Genomic DNA, 13706 nt, shown 5'->3' with positions numbered 1-13706 from the left:
TTGTGTATTGCTATAGAATGATATTTAGGATATATTGTTAAATCCAAAAGTACAAGGTGCAGAGCATTGTGTAATGGTGTAATAGGATGTTGCCATTTGTGTAAAACAGGGAGAAAAATAATTATCTAATGTTCTTTTATGCAGAAAATAGCTCTGGGGGGTTCATAAGAAGTGGATTACACTGGCTGTCTCCAGAGTAAGGAATGAACAGCTGAGGCAGGGTGAGGGGCAGTGGGAGGGGAGATAATTTTTTCCCAAATGCACTTTGGAATCTTTTTTTTTTTTTTTTTTTCTTTGAGACAGAGTCTCGCTCTGTCACCCAGGCTGGAGTACAGTGGTGCTATCTCGGCTCACTGCAAGCTCTGCCTTCTGGGTTCACACCATTCTCCTGCCTCAGTCTCCCAAGTAGCTGGGACTACAGGCACCTGCCACCATGCGTGGCTAATTTTTTGTATTTTTAGTAGAGACGGGGTTTCACCATGGTCTCAATCTCCTGACCTTGTGATCCTCCCGCCTCGGCCTCCCAAAGTGCTGAGATTACAGGCGTGAGCCACTGCGCCCAGCCTTTTTTTTTTTTTTTTTAAGAGACAAGGTCTAGGCCGGGCGCGGTGGCTCAAGCCTGTAATCCCAGCACTTTGGGAGGCCGAGACGGGCGGATCACGAGGTCAGGAGATCGAGACTATCCTGGCTAACACAGTGAAACCCCGTCTCTACTAAAAATGCAAAAACTTAGCCGGGCGAGGTGGCAGGCGCCTGTAGTCCCAGCTACTCGGGAAGCTGAGGCAGGAGAATGGCGTGAACCCGGGAGGCGGAGCTTGCAGTGAGCTGAGATCCGGCCACTGCACTCCAGCCTGGGTGACAGAGCGAGACTCTGTCTCAAAAAAAAAAAAAAAAAAAAGAGACAAGGTCTAGGCCTGGCACAGTGACTCACACTTGTAATCGCAGCACTTTGGGAGGCTGAGGCGGCTGGATCACCTGATGTCAGGACTTCGAGACCAGCCTGGCCAACATGGAGAAACCCCATCTCTTTTTTTTTTTTTTTTTTTGAGACGGAGTCTGGCTCTGTCACCCAGGCTGGAGTGCTGTGGCCAGATCTCAGCTCACTGCAAGCTCCGCCTCCCGGGTTCACGCCATTCTCCTGCCTCAGCCTTCCGAGTAGCTGGGACTACAGGCGCCCGCCACCTCGCCCGGCTAGTTTTTTGTATTTTTTAGTAGAGACGGGGTTTCACCGTGTTAGCCAGGATGGTCTCGATCTCCTGACCTCGTGATCCGCCCGTCTCGGCCTCCCAAAGTGCTGGGATTACAGGCTTGAGCCACCGCGCCCGGCCGAGAAACCCCATCTCTATTAAAATTACAAAAAATAAGCTGGGCATGGTGGCGGGCGCCTGTAATCCCAGCTACTCGGGAAGCTGAGGCAGGAGAATTGTTTGAACCCAGGAGGCAAAGGTTGCAACAAGCCGAGATCATGCCATTGCACTCCAGCCTGGGCAACAAGAGCGAAACTCTGTCTCAAAAAACAAAACAAACAAACCAAAAAACAGAGACAGAGAGAGAGACAAGGTCTCACTCTGTCATGCAGGCTGGAGTGCAGCAGTGCGATCATAGCTCACTGCAGCCTCCAACTCCTGGGCTCAAACAATCCTCCAGTCTTAGCTTCCTGTGTGCCTGTAGCTGTGTACTATAGGCATGTACCATCCCACCCGGCTAATTTTTTTTATTTTTTATTTTTGTAGAAACGGGGTCTCACTATGTTGCCCACGTTGGTCTCGAACTCCTGAGCTCAAGTGATCTTCCCTCCTCAGCCTCCCAAAGTGCTGGCATTAGAGGTGCGAGCCGTTGTGCCCGGCCGGGAATCTTCTTTGTGTGGGATCATGGGAATATATTACCTGTTCAAAATGAATACAACAAAATTTAAAAAGCAATTAAGATTTTTTTTCACATCTAAAAAAAAGAAAAGCTTCTCTTGACCCCCTTTCTTGGCCCCCTTTTCCTCCAGTGAATGCTCCATTTTTCTGCCCCCTTTACTAGTAAAACTGTGTTTGCTGCGTCCCATCCAAACCTCTCTTCTCCTCTCTCCAACCTGCTCCAGCCAGGGTTCTGCCCCTGTTGCTCCAGGGAAGACGCTTCCTCAAGGTCATTAATGGACTCCGTGTTGCCAAATCAGTGGTAATTCTGTCCTCAGTGGCAGTTTTTGTCCCAGAAGGTCACTCCCTCCTCCTTCAGACACCCTTTCCCCTGTGGCCCAGCCACATTCTCCACCCACTTCACAGACTCCTTTCTCGGCCTCACAATGCTGGCAGACTTTGGGCTCACTTTCTGCTCTGGGTACACTCCTGTGGGTGCCGTGCCTCCACACAGCACCTGCCGTTCATGGCTCCACCCCGTCCTGCCAGCCTAGCCTCTCTCCCCGAGCACGGACTTCACAGCTGCATCTGGTCACTCAAGTTTAACGTGGTCACAATGGGACTCCGGGCTGGCGCTCCCCACAAACCTGCTCCTATTCATCTTCCCTCTTTTTTTTTTTTTTTTGCAACAAGGTCTGTCACCCGGGCTGGAGTATAGTATTGAAACCACAGCTCACTGCAGCCTGTACCTCCCAGGCTCAAGTGATCCTCCCACTTCAGCCTCTCCAGTAGCTGAGACTACAGGCGCAAGCCACCATGCTCCCATGCTCAGCTAATTTTTGTATTTTTTAATTTTATTATTTATTTATTTATTTATTTATTTATTTATTTATTTATTTTTGAGACAGAGTTTCGCTCTTGTTGCCCAGCCTTGAGTATAATAGTGTGATCTCGGCTCACTGCAACCTCCGCCTCAAGGGTTCAAGTGATTCTCCTGGCTCAGCCTCCCAAGTAGCTGGGATTACAGGCATGTGCCACCACGCCCGGCTAATTTTTTTAGTAGAGACAGGGTTTCGCGATGTTGCTCAGGCTTGTCTCGAACCCCTGACCTCAGATGATCCGCCCGCCTCAACTTCCCAAAGTGCTGGGATTATAGGCATGAGCCACTGCACCCAGCCTAATTTTTGTATTTTTTTTTTTTAGAAATGAGGTCTCGCTGTGTTGCCCAAGCTGGTCTTGAACTCCTGAGCTCAAGCAATCCTCCTGCCTCAGCCTCCCAAAGTGCTGGGATTATCGGCGTAACCCACTGCACCCAGCCTCTTCCCTGTCTTAGAAAATGACTTCACTCTTCATTGCTCAGGTCCAAGCCTCAGAATCATTCTCCACTCTTCGTCTCTCACACTCCATGTGAATCCCTTGAGCAAATCCTGTTGCTGCTGTCTCCAAAATGCATCCAGAATCCGACCTTTCTCCATCAGCTCCGCTGCCATTTTTGGGTCCCAGCCACCCTCAATCCTCCCCGGGCCTTCGCAGCAGCCCCGGTACAGGTTTCCAGGCTCCTGTCCTTGCACCCTGCCATCTGCAGGCAACACAGAAGCCAGAGAATAGCTGTTTCAGTGTCAGTCAGGAATTTTCTCTCTTCCCCTGCAGACTGTGCAACACCCTATCTCCCTAGAGGAAAAAGCCCGGGCCTTAGGATAGCCTTCACAGCCCTCGGGGTCCCCCTGCCCCAGGACTCCTCCAACCTCATGCCCCACTCCTCTGCCTGGAGGCTGTTTTTCAGACACCCCAGACACACCCCCACTCAGGTCCTCCGCCTGTGCTGTTTCCTCTCCCTGAACACCCTTCCAGTTACCTCCTCCAGATCCTTGCTGTAATGTCACCTTGGTGAGGCTTGCCCTGGCCCCTGGTTTTATTTTTGCTTATTTATTTTGCAGAGACAAAGTCTCATGTTGCCCAGGCTGGTCTTAAACTCCTGAGTTCAAGCGATCCTTCTGCCTCAGCCTCCCAAAGTGCCAGGATTACAAGCATGAGCCACCAAGCCTAGCCCTGACCCCCTGTTCTAACCACCCACCACCATCCCCGTACTTCCGTGTTTAATTTTCACTAGCATTGCCTAGGCTAACATTCCTAGTCTTCCAACATGACATTATTTATTTATTAAGCTATTTTTATTTGTTAGGCTTTTTTTCCGACAGGTCTTGCTCTGTTGCCCAGCAGGAGTGCAGTGGCACGATCATAGCTCACTGTGGCCTTGAATTACTGGACTCAAGGAATCCTCCTGTCTCAACCTCCCCAGCAGATGGAACTATAGGTACTTGTCACCATGCCCAACTATTTTTTATTATTTATTTTTGAGACAGAGTCTCGCCCTGTCGCCCAGGCTGGAGTGCAGCAGCGTCATCTCCGCTAATTTCAACCTCCGTCTCCCAGGTTCAAGCAATTCTTGTGCCCCAGTCACCTGAGTAGCTGGGTTTACAGGCATGCACCACCACACCCAACAATTTTTTTGTATTTTTAGTAGAGACGAGGTTTCACTATGTTGGCAAGGCTAGTCTCAAATTCCTCCCCTCAAATGATCCACCCACCTTGGCCTCCCAAAGTGCTGGGATTACAGGCATGAGCCAGTATGCCCTACCTGCAACTAATTTTTAAACATTTTTTGCAGAGATGGGAGCTCACTTTGTTGCCCAGGCTGGTCTTGAACTCCTAGCCTCAAGCAGTCTTCCCACTTTGGCCTCCTGAAGTGCTGGGATTACAGGCATGAACCACTGTGCCCAACCTTTATTAAGTTGATTGCTTCCCTTCCCCTACTTGACTGTAAGGTCCATGAAGACAGATATTTGGTCTCGTTTGTTCACTGTTACTTCTTCAGTACCTAGAAAGGTGCCAGACACACAATAAGTCCAAGACAAATATTTGTTGGATGATTGAGTGAGTGAATGATGAAAAGATTAGCCCAAAGATATATGTGATCCTGTACACCTGCTGGTGGTAAAAGAATCTGGGTCTAGGCCGGGCACAGTGGCTCATGCCTGTAATCCCAGCATTTTGGGAGGCCGAGGTGGGCGGATCACGAGTTCAGGAGATGGAGACCATCCTGGCTAACACAGTGAAACCCCATCTCTACTAAAAATACAAAAAAATTAGCCGGATGTGGTGGTGGGCACCGGTAGTCCCAGCTACTGGGGAGGTTGAGGCAGGAGAATGGCATGAATCCGGGAGGTGGAGCTTGCAGTGAGCTGAGATCGGGTCACTGCACTTCATCCTGGGTGACAGAGCAAGATTTCATCTCAATTAAAAAAAAAAAAAGTATTGGCTCTGAGCTTCCTAGCAGCCAAAGCAAAGAGAAAAACATTTTCAGTTACAACTTAGAAACTTGCCAGGTGTACAAATTAGGTTTGCATTTCTTGATTCTGAACCCTCAGAGGACTTTATAGGTTCTCAAAAAATGGAGGCTCTGAGGAACTGAATGGTGCCCTTGGCAGTCTGTCTGAATAGATCCAGGAATGATTTTTTTCTTTTTTTTGAGATGGAGTCTCTCGCTCTGTCACTAGGCTGGAGTGCTGTGGTGTGATCTTGGCTCACTGCGACCTCCAACTCCCTGGTTTAAGCGATTCTCCTGCCTTAGCCTCCTGAGTAGCTGGGATTACGGGCACGTGCCTCTACACCTGGCTAATTTTTGTATTTTTAGTAGAAACAGAGTTTCACCATGTTGGCCAGGATGGTCTTGATCTCCTGACTTCGTGATCCGCCCACCTTGGCCTCCCAAAGTGCTGGGATTAGAGGTGTTGGCCACCGCGCCTGGCCAGGAATGATTTTTATTTTGGTACTTTTTTTTTTTTTTTTTTTGAGGTGGAGTGTCTCTCTGTCACCCAGGCTGGAGTGCAGTGGCACAATCTCGGCTCACTGCAACCTCCGCCTCCTGGGTTAAAGCGATTCTCCTGCCTCAGCCTCCTGAGTAGCTGGGACTATAGGCACATGCCACCATGCCCAGCTAATTTTTGCATTTTTAGTAGAGACAGGTTTTCGCCGTGTTGGCCAGGCTGGTCTTGAATTCCTGACCTCAGGTTATCCACTTGCCTCAGCCTCCCAAAGTGCTGGGATTATAGGCATGAGCCACCGCGCCCAGCCTTATTTATTTGGGTACTTTAAAACGTCCCTCACACGCCTGTAATCCCAGCACTTTGGGAGGCCAAGGCTAGCAGATTACGAGCTCAGGAGATCAAGACCATCCTGGCTAACACAGTGAAACCCCGTCTCTACTAAAAAATACAAAAATTAGCCAGGCATGGTGGCGGGTGCCTGTAGTCCCAGCTACTCGGGAGGCTGAGACAGGAGAATGGCGTGAACCCAGGAGGCAGAGCTTTTAGTGAGCCAAGATCGCGCCACTGCACTCCAGCCTGGGTGACAGAGCGAGACTCCATCTCAAAAAAAAAAAAAAAGTCCCTCCATTGGAGGCCAAGATACAGGCAGAAGTGCCACTGGGAAAGGAGATTCTAGAAAAGGCCTAAACACTAGACATCCTGGGCCAGGTGCAGTGGCTCAAACCCGTAATCCCAGCACTTTGGGAGGCTGAGGCTGGCAGATGACTTTAGGTCAGGAGTTTCAAACCAGCCTGGCTAATATGGTGAAGCTCTGTCTCTACTAAAAATACAAAAATTAGCCAGGTGTGGTGGCAGGCGCCTGTAATCCCAGCTGCTCAGGAGGCTGAGGCAGGAGAATAGCTTGAACCTAGGAGGTAGAGATTGCAGTGAGCTGAGATTGCACTGTCATTCCTTCCCCTCTCATTTCAGATGAGGAGCAGGCCTCTTACCAGGTCCCCCAAATCCCACACAGTGTGGCTCCTGCCCTTCTCCTACTTGCTGTTCCAGCCACATTTGCAATCTTAAGTTGCTTGAATGTGCAGAGTTCTTTCTTGCCTCTGGGAGTTCCCTTTCCTGCCTTTTTTTTTTTTTTTTTTCAGATGGAGTCTGACTCTGTCTCCAGGCTGGAGTGCAGTGGAGTGATCTTGGCTCGCTGCAGCCTCTGCCTCCTGGGTTCAAGTGATTTTCCTGCCTCAGCCTCCTGAGTAGCTGGGACTACAGGTGCACACTGCCACGCCCAGCTAATTTTTGTACTTTTAGTAGAGACAAGGTTTCACTATGTAGGCCAGGATAGTCTTGATCTCTTGACCTCATGATCCACCCTCCTCAGCCTCCCAAAGTGCTGAGATTACAGGTGTGAGCCACCACGCCCAACTCCCTTGTTTTTTATTTTTATTTTTTTTTTGTAACTTGAGATTCCACATTTGTCTGTGGATTTTGTACCATCTGTATCATCTCTAGATGAGATGCGAGCTCCATGAACTCAAGGAGCTCACCTGCTTTGTCTACCGCTGTCTTCCCGGAGCCTTGGCCGTCTGGTACATGGTAGGCAGGCAATAAATATTTGCTGAACGTATGAATGAATGTGCAAATGATGTGGTCAGATCTGCAGGAAAAGATCTTCCCTGGCAGAAGGGTGGTAGTCAGATTGGAGGAGACAACTGGAAGACAAGCAGAGGGGAAGGAAGGACCACTCTGATTTACTGAGTCCAGGCTGGAGATGAGTCCCACCGTAGGGGAGATGGCATCCAGGGGATTGAAAAGACATTTTGAAGACAGTGTGGCATGGCAGAAATAATAGGAGTGTAATGAAGCCAGAACCTGTGTGTGTGTGTGTGTGCGTGTGTTTGAAACGGAGTCTTGCTCTGTCGCCAGGCTGGAGTGCAGTGCCGCGATCTTGGTTCGCTGCAACCTCCGCCTCCCGGGTTCAAGCAATCCTCCTGCCTCAGCCTCCCGAGTGGCTAAGACTACAGGCATGTGCCACCATGCCCAGCTAATTTTTGTGCTTTTAGTAGAGACAGCCGAACCTCTGTGTTTTAATACCAGCTCCATCACCAGCTGTGATGCTCTGCGTGAGCATCTCATCATCTTGTCACATGGCACCAACACCTTAGAGGTGTATGTATCTCAAAGGGATGTGGATTCGATGCCACATAGGTCCAGGCCTGGCCGCCACAGGTGGGCTGACCGCCAATGACAGGAGTGAGAATTGTAATTCGGGTGGAATCAGTAGTCGCAGGGGCTATTCGGCTCTAACCCACCTCTTCAGCTTCTCCAAGGCAAGGAAGGCTTTCGAGGAGATGAGCTTTTGAATTCTCAGCTTTTCACAAAAATAGCCTCCACGGCGGAGCCCCTGGTTTCAAGCAGACGATTTCTTTGTTACTCAGCTGCTGGTGGGTGGGTGGGTGGGTGGGGCTGCGGCTGCTCTTTTCCTGAATGAACAGCTGTGCCCTCTCATCGCCGGCTCAGGAATAATCATAGCACTGCTTCAACGCTCGGCCCAGCCTCCTTCATTCACTGCTCTCTGGCTGCCTGGCAGCCCTAGGCACATGTTCAACAGCCCATCGGAGGGGCTAAGAGAAAGGAGACTGGACGTGAAGGGAGGGGTCAGGGCCTTGGCCACAGCTGGCCTCTAGGGCCCTGCCTCATGTCCATCATTCCCTTCCCTCACCCTGTCCCCTGACACTACCTCCTTTCTGTTCCTCCACCACCCCAAGCTCATATGCAACCAAGGGCCTTCCAACCTCCAGAGACTCTTCCCTCTTGATGTCTTCTCTCTAGGTCCTGACAAACTGGGTCCTGTGGTCACCTGGAGTGCAGAGAAGTCCGCCCGTCCACTCCCCCTCTGCTGGCCAATCAGCTTATAACCCATCACTCAAACAAGTTGGAGGCCCCTGGGAGAAGGGCCAGCCTGGGCATCCACATTCCAGCTTAAGTCCTGACACCAGTTTTGGTTGGCCAAGCCTGGGCCAGAGGTCCTATAAAACAAGTAAAGGCCATAAAGGAAAGTATAACCTAATCAATTATTATAAAGTGAACAACCATAAAATCTCCACCTATGTCAGGAAATTGAGTCTTGCCAGACACCCCAGAAACTCCTCATAATTATATTCCTTCCCAATTACAACACCCATCTCCCCAAAAAACTCAATATCCTGACTGGTGTTTTTTTTTTTTTTGAGATACAGTCTCACTCCCATCACCCAGGCTGGAGTGCAGTGACACAATCACAGCTTACTGCAACCTTGAACTCCTGGGCTCAAGCTATCCTCCTGCCTCAGCCTCCCGAGTAACTGGGACTACAGGTATATGCCACCATGACCAGCTAATTTTTTAAATTTACTGTAGAGATGGTATCGTGATACACTGCCCAGGCTGTTCTCAAACTTCTGAGCTTGGGCAATCCTTCTGCCTAGGCCTCTATTTTTTTTTTTTTTTTTTTTGAGACGGAGTCTCGCTCTGTTGCCAGGCTGGAGTGCAGTGGCGTGATCTCAGCTCACTACCACCTCCGCCTCCCAGGGTCAAGTGATTCTCCTGCCTCAGCCTCCCGAGTGCTGGGATTATAGCCGCCCGCCACCACGCCCAGCTAATTTTATATTTTTAGTAGAGACAGGGTTTCACCATGTTGGCCAGGTTGGTCTTGAACTCCTGACCTCAGGTGACCTACCCACCTCAGCCTCCCAAGTGCTGGGATTATAGGCGTGAGCCACTGCACCCAGGCCCGCCCTGGCCTAAGAGCTAGGATTGTAGGCATGATCTACCACACACCCACCGGTTTCTTTATAATTTTATCACCCAAAACTACATTTCTAAACATTACCTTTGACTTACTGTTTCTGAAGCCTCTTCATCTACAGATACCCTCTCTTTTTTCCCTTGTAATTTATTTGTTGAAGAGCCAAGATGCTTTGTACTATACACTTATCCACATTCTGGATTTTGCTGATTGCCTTTTTAAAAAAATTAATTAGGTGGGGCACGGTGGCTCATGTCTGTAATCCCAACACTTTGGGAGAACAAGGCAGGCCGATCACTTGAGGTCAGGAGTTCGAGACCAGCCTGGTCAACATGGTGAAACCCCGTCTCTACTGAAAATACAAACATTAGGCCGGGTGCGGTGGTTCACGCCTGTAATCCCAGCACTTTGGGAGGCCGAGGCGGGCAGATCACGAGGTCAGGAGATAGAGACCATCCTGGCTAACACAGTGAAACCCTATCTCTATTAAAAATACAAACATTAGGCCGAGAGCAGGTTGGTGCGTTTGAAAAACATGGCTCCGCCGTGTGCGGTGGCTCATGCCTGTAATCCCAGCACTTTGGGAGGCCGAGGTGGGTGGATTGCCTGAGGTCAGGAGTTCCAGACCAGTCTGGCCAACATGGTGAAACCCCATCTCTACTAAAAATACAAAAAAAGTAGCCAGATGTGGTGGCATGATCTCAGCTACTCAGGAGGCTGAAGCAGGGGAATTGCTTGAACCAGGGGGCAAGCCGAGATCGCACCACTGCACTCCAGCCTGGACAACAGAGCGAGAATCCATCTAAAAAAAAAAAAGAAAAACATGGGTCCGGAGATCCGGCCTGGGGCTTCTGCTCCATCACTCCTCCACTTCTGAGCCGCGCGACTCAGTGGAGCCCCATGAGCTCTCTGAGCTGTTTCCTCATCCCACTGAACCCGACAGAGCTGTCAGAAGAAACAGGCGAGGGGCTGGGCGCAGTGGCTAATGCCTGTAATTCCAGCACTTTGAGAGGCCGAGGCAGGTGGATCACCTGAGGTCAGGAGTACAAGACCAGCCTGGCCCACATGGCAAAACCTTGTCTCTACTAAAAATACAAAAATTAGCCAGGTGTGGTGGCACACACCTGTAGTCCCAGCTACTCAGGAGGCTGTGGCAGGGGAGTAGCTTGAACCCGGGAGGCGAAGGTTGCAGTGAGCTGAGACCACACCATTGCACTCCAGCCTGGGTAACAAGAGCGAAACTCTGTCTCATTAAAAAGAAAAGAAAAGAAAAGAAAAGGCTGGGCGCAGTGGCTCAAGCCTGTAATCCCGGCACTTTGGGAGGCTGAGGCGGGCGGATCACAAGGTCAGGAGATCGAGATCATCCTGGCTAACACGGTGAAACCCCGTCTCTACTAAAAAGAAAAAGAAAAAAAAATTAGCAGGGCGTGGTGGCGGGCACCTGTAGTCCCAGCTACTCAGGAGGCTGAGGCAGAGAATGGCGTGAACTCTGGAGGCGGAGCTTGCAGTGAGCTGAGAACGAGCCACTGCACTCAAGCCTGGGTGACAGAGCGAGGCTCCATCTCAAAAACAAACAAACAAACAAACAAAACAAAAAATTAGCTGGACATGATAGCAGGTGCCTGTAATCCCAGCTACTCAGGAGGCTGAAGCAGGGGAATTGCTTGAACCCAGGAGGCGGAGGTTGCAGTGAGCTGAGAGTAGACCACTGCACTCCAGCCTGGGTGACAGAGCGAGAAGGAGAAGGAGAGGGAGAAGGAGAGGGAGAAGGAGAGGGAGAAGGAGACAAGGGGTTACCTGTGAGGGCCCTTTGAAAGATATTATTGCTGGAGGAGAGGAAGGCAAAGAAGAAAGAAGAGAAGATGTTATCCCAGCACTTTCGGAGGCCAAGGCAGGAGGATTGCTTGAGGCCAGCAGTTTGAGACTAGCCTGGGCAACATAGTGAGACCCCATCTCTATAAAAATTTTTTGAAAAATTAGCCAGGTATGGTGGTGCACCCATGTAGTCTCAGCTACTCATGAGGCTGAGGCGGGAGGATCATTTGAGCCCAGGAGTCGGAAGCTGCAGTGAGCTGTGATTGCACCACTGCCTTCCAGCCTGGGTAACAAAGCAAGACCTGTTTCAAAAGAGAACAAAATAAATAAATAAAAAGGAGGAAAGGGAGAATTTAAAGAGGAAGGGAGGCTCCTCTGGGTAGTTCTCAGATGGGGGTGTGAAATAAAATCAGAACCCTGGCCAGGTGTGGTGGCTCACGTCTGTAATCCCAGCACTTTGGGAGGCTGAGGTGGGTGGATCATGAGGTCAGGAGATCGAGACATTCTGGCCAACATGGTGAAACCCTGTCTCTACTAAAAATACAAAAAAATTAGCTGGGTGTGGTGGCGTGTGCCTGTAATCCCAGCTACTCAGGAGGCTGAGGCAGGAGAATCACTTGAACCCGGGAAGCGGAGGTTGCAGTGAGCTGAGATCAAGCCACTGCCCCCGAGTCTGGGCGACAGAGCAAAACTCTCTTTTAAAAAGAAAAAAGGCCGGGCGTGGTGGCTCCAGCCTGTAATCCCAGCACTTTGGGAGGCTGAGACGGGCGGATCACGAGGTCAGGAGATCGAGACCATCCTGGCTAACCCGGTGAAACCCCGTCTCTACTAAAAAAAGACAAAAAAACTAGCCGGGCGAGGTGGCGGGCGCCTGTAGTCCCAGCTACTCGGGAGGCTAAGTCAGGAGAATGGCGTAAACCCGGGAGGCAGAGCTTGCAGTGAGCCAAGATCTGGCCACTGTACTCCAGCCTGGGCAACAGAGTGAGACTCCGTCTCAAAAAAAAAAAAAAAAAAATCAGACCCTCCCTAGGTAACCACAGGTAGCATTTCTCAACAGTCTCTCTTGCAGAACCAGAAACCCAGACTGCCTGAACCTGATTGTCCTGAGAGGTTCTGGAAGGGCAGGGGCGTGTGGTGACATTGGGTGGTCCTGGGTTCCGGGGCCCCTCTAGCCAGTTGGGAGAACATAGGCAAGTCAAGTCCTTCCTCCTCCCTGGACCCCTAATTCCTCATCAGTAAAGTAGGGATGACAAAAATAAATTATTAAATCGTGGTGAGGTTTCAATGACGGCAAAGCTTGCTGCCTGACGCAGAGCAAGCCCTTGTGGCGTCTTAGCTATTTGTAATAGTTGCTTGTATTTTTCTCTGTGGTTTCCCTTTTAACTCCCACCTCCTTTTTATTTTAAAAAGACTCCTTTTGAAAATGCCAGCCTGCCTCAGTAGTACCAGGAGACACCAGGGAAAGGCTTCCTTCTTTCCAAGCCGAGGCTGAGAAGGAACGGGAAGAAGGAAGAGAAGCCCCTTTGTGGAGGCCTCCTCCAGCCGGCCCTGGGTTTAGGAACATTACACACTCAACCTCCAAAGGCCCTCAGGGGCTGGCCCAAGGTCACACAGCTTGACAGTGCAGAGCACTTCAAAGCCAGGGCGTGTGGTGTAGAACAGGCTGGGCACCTGGATTCAATCAGCCCTCTTTTCTTCTCTACTCAGAGCCTCCCAGGCTGTGGGGTATGCACCTGTGCATCTTCAATCTGATCACTTCCTTGGGGTCCTCCTCAATTCAACTCCGTGGAAATATTACAAGGGGTAGACAGAGATGAGCCATGTCAGTGTCTGTACTAGCAGAGGGCAGGACCACTGAGCGTCCGGAGGGGAGATGAGCGTCTGGGTGTCCCTGGGAACCTGGCTTGTCTTGACCCCTCTGGGGGGCTCCTCTTGGCTCTGACCTCCATTCTCCCAGTCTTACCCCTACTCATGCCCACCCACCCCGAGGGGCCCCCAGTGTGCACTCACACACTCACACTCAAACTCAGCACCCCACTTGCTCTCTAATTACCAGGATCATGGTGCTGTCTCAGGTTCTTCCTCCCCAGCATTCCTCAGCAGCTGCCTTCACTGGGCAGGGCAAATTATACCGTGGCCCAGCCATAAAAGCCACTTTCCAAAAAAAGAAGCTTTAGGGCCCCTGAGAGACGCAGCTGAACCTCTCACCTGGCAGTGCCTGACTCAGGAGGTGATGTCTGGGCCATGAGCGACAGAGCCTGGTGTCCCTTTAAGCAGGGAGTACAAATTCTCATCCCTCCCTCCTGCTCTCCCTGACGTCAGCTGGAAGGCGTGTGAGTGAGTGAGGGGCCAAGGTACCGCCCGCGCGAGCACACACACACACACACACACACACACTCACGCACATCTTCCAGACCCATCCCCTGCCCGCCAGCTCCACGAGCC

The sequence above is a fragment of the Macaca mulatta genome, chromosome 10 (assembly GCF_049350105.2).
Source record: "Macaca mulatta isolate MMU2019108-1 chromosome 10, T2T-MMU8v2.0, whole genome shotgun sequence".
Taxonomy (NCBI): Eukaryota; Metazoa; Chordata; class Mammalia; order Primates; family Cercopithecidae; genus Macaca; species Macaca mulatta.
Note: the sequence above shows the minus strand (reverse complement) of the source record.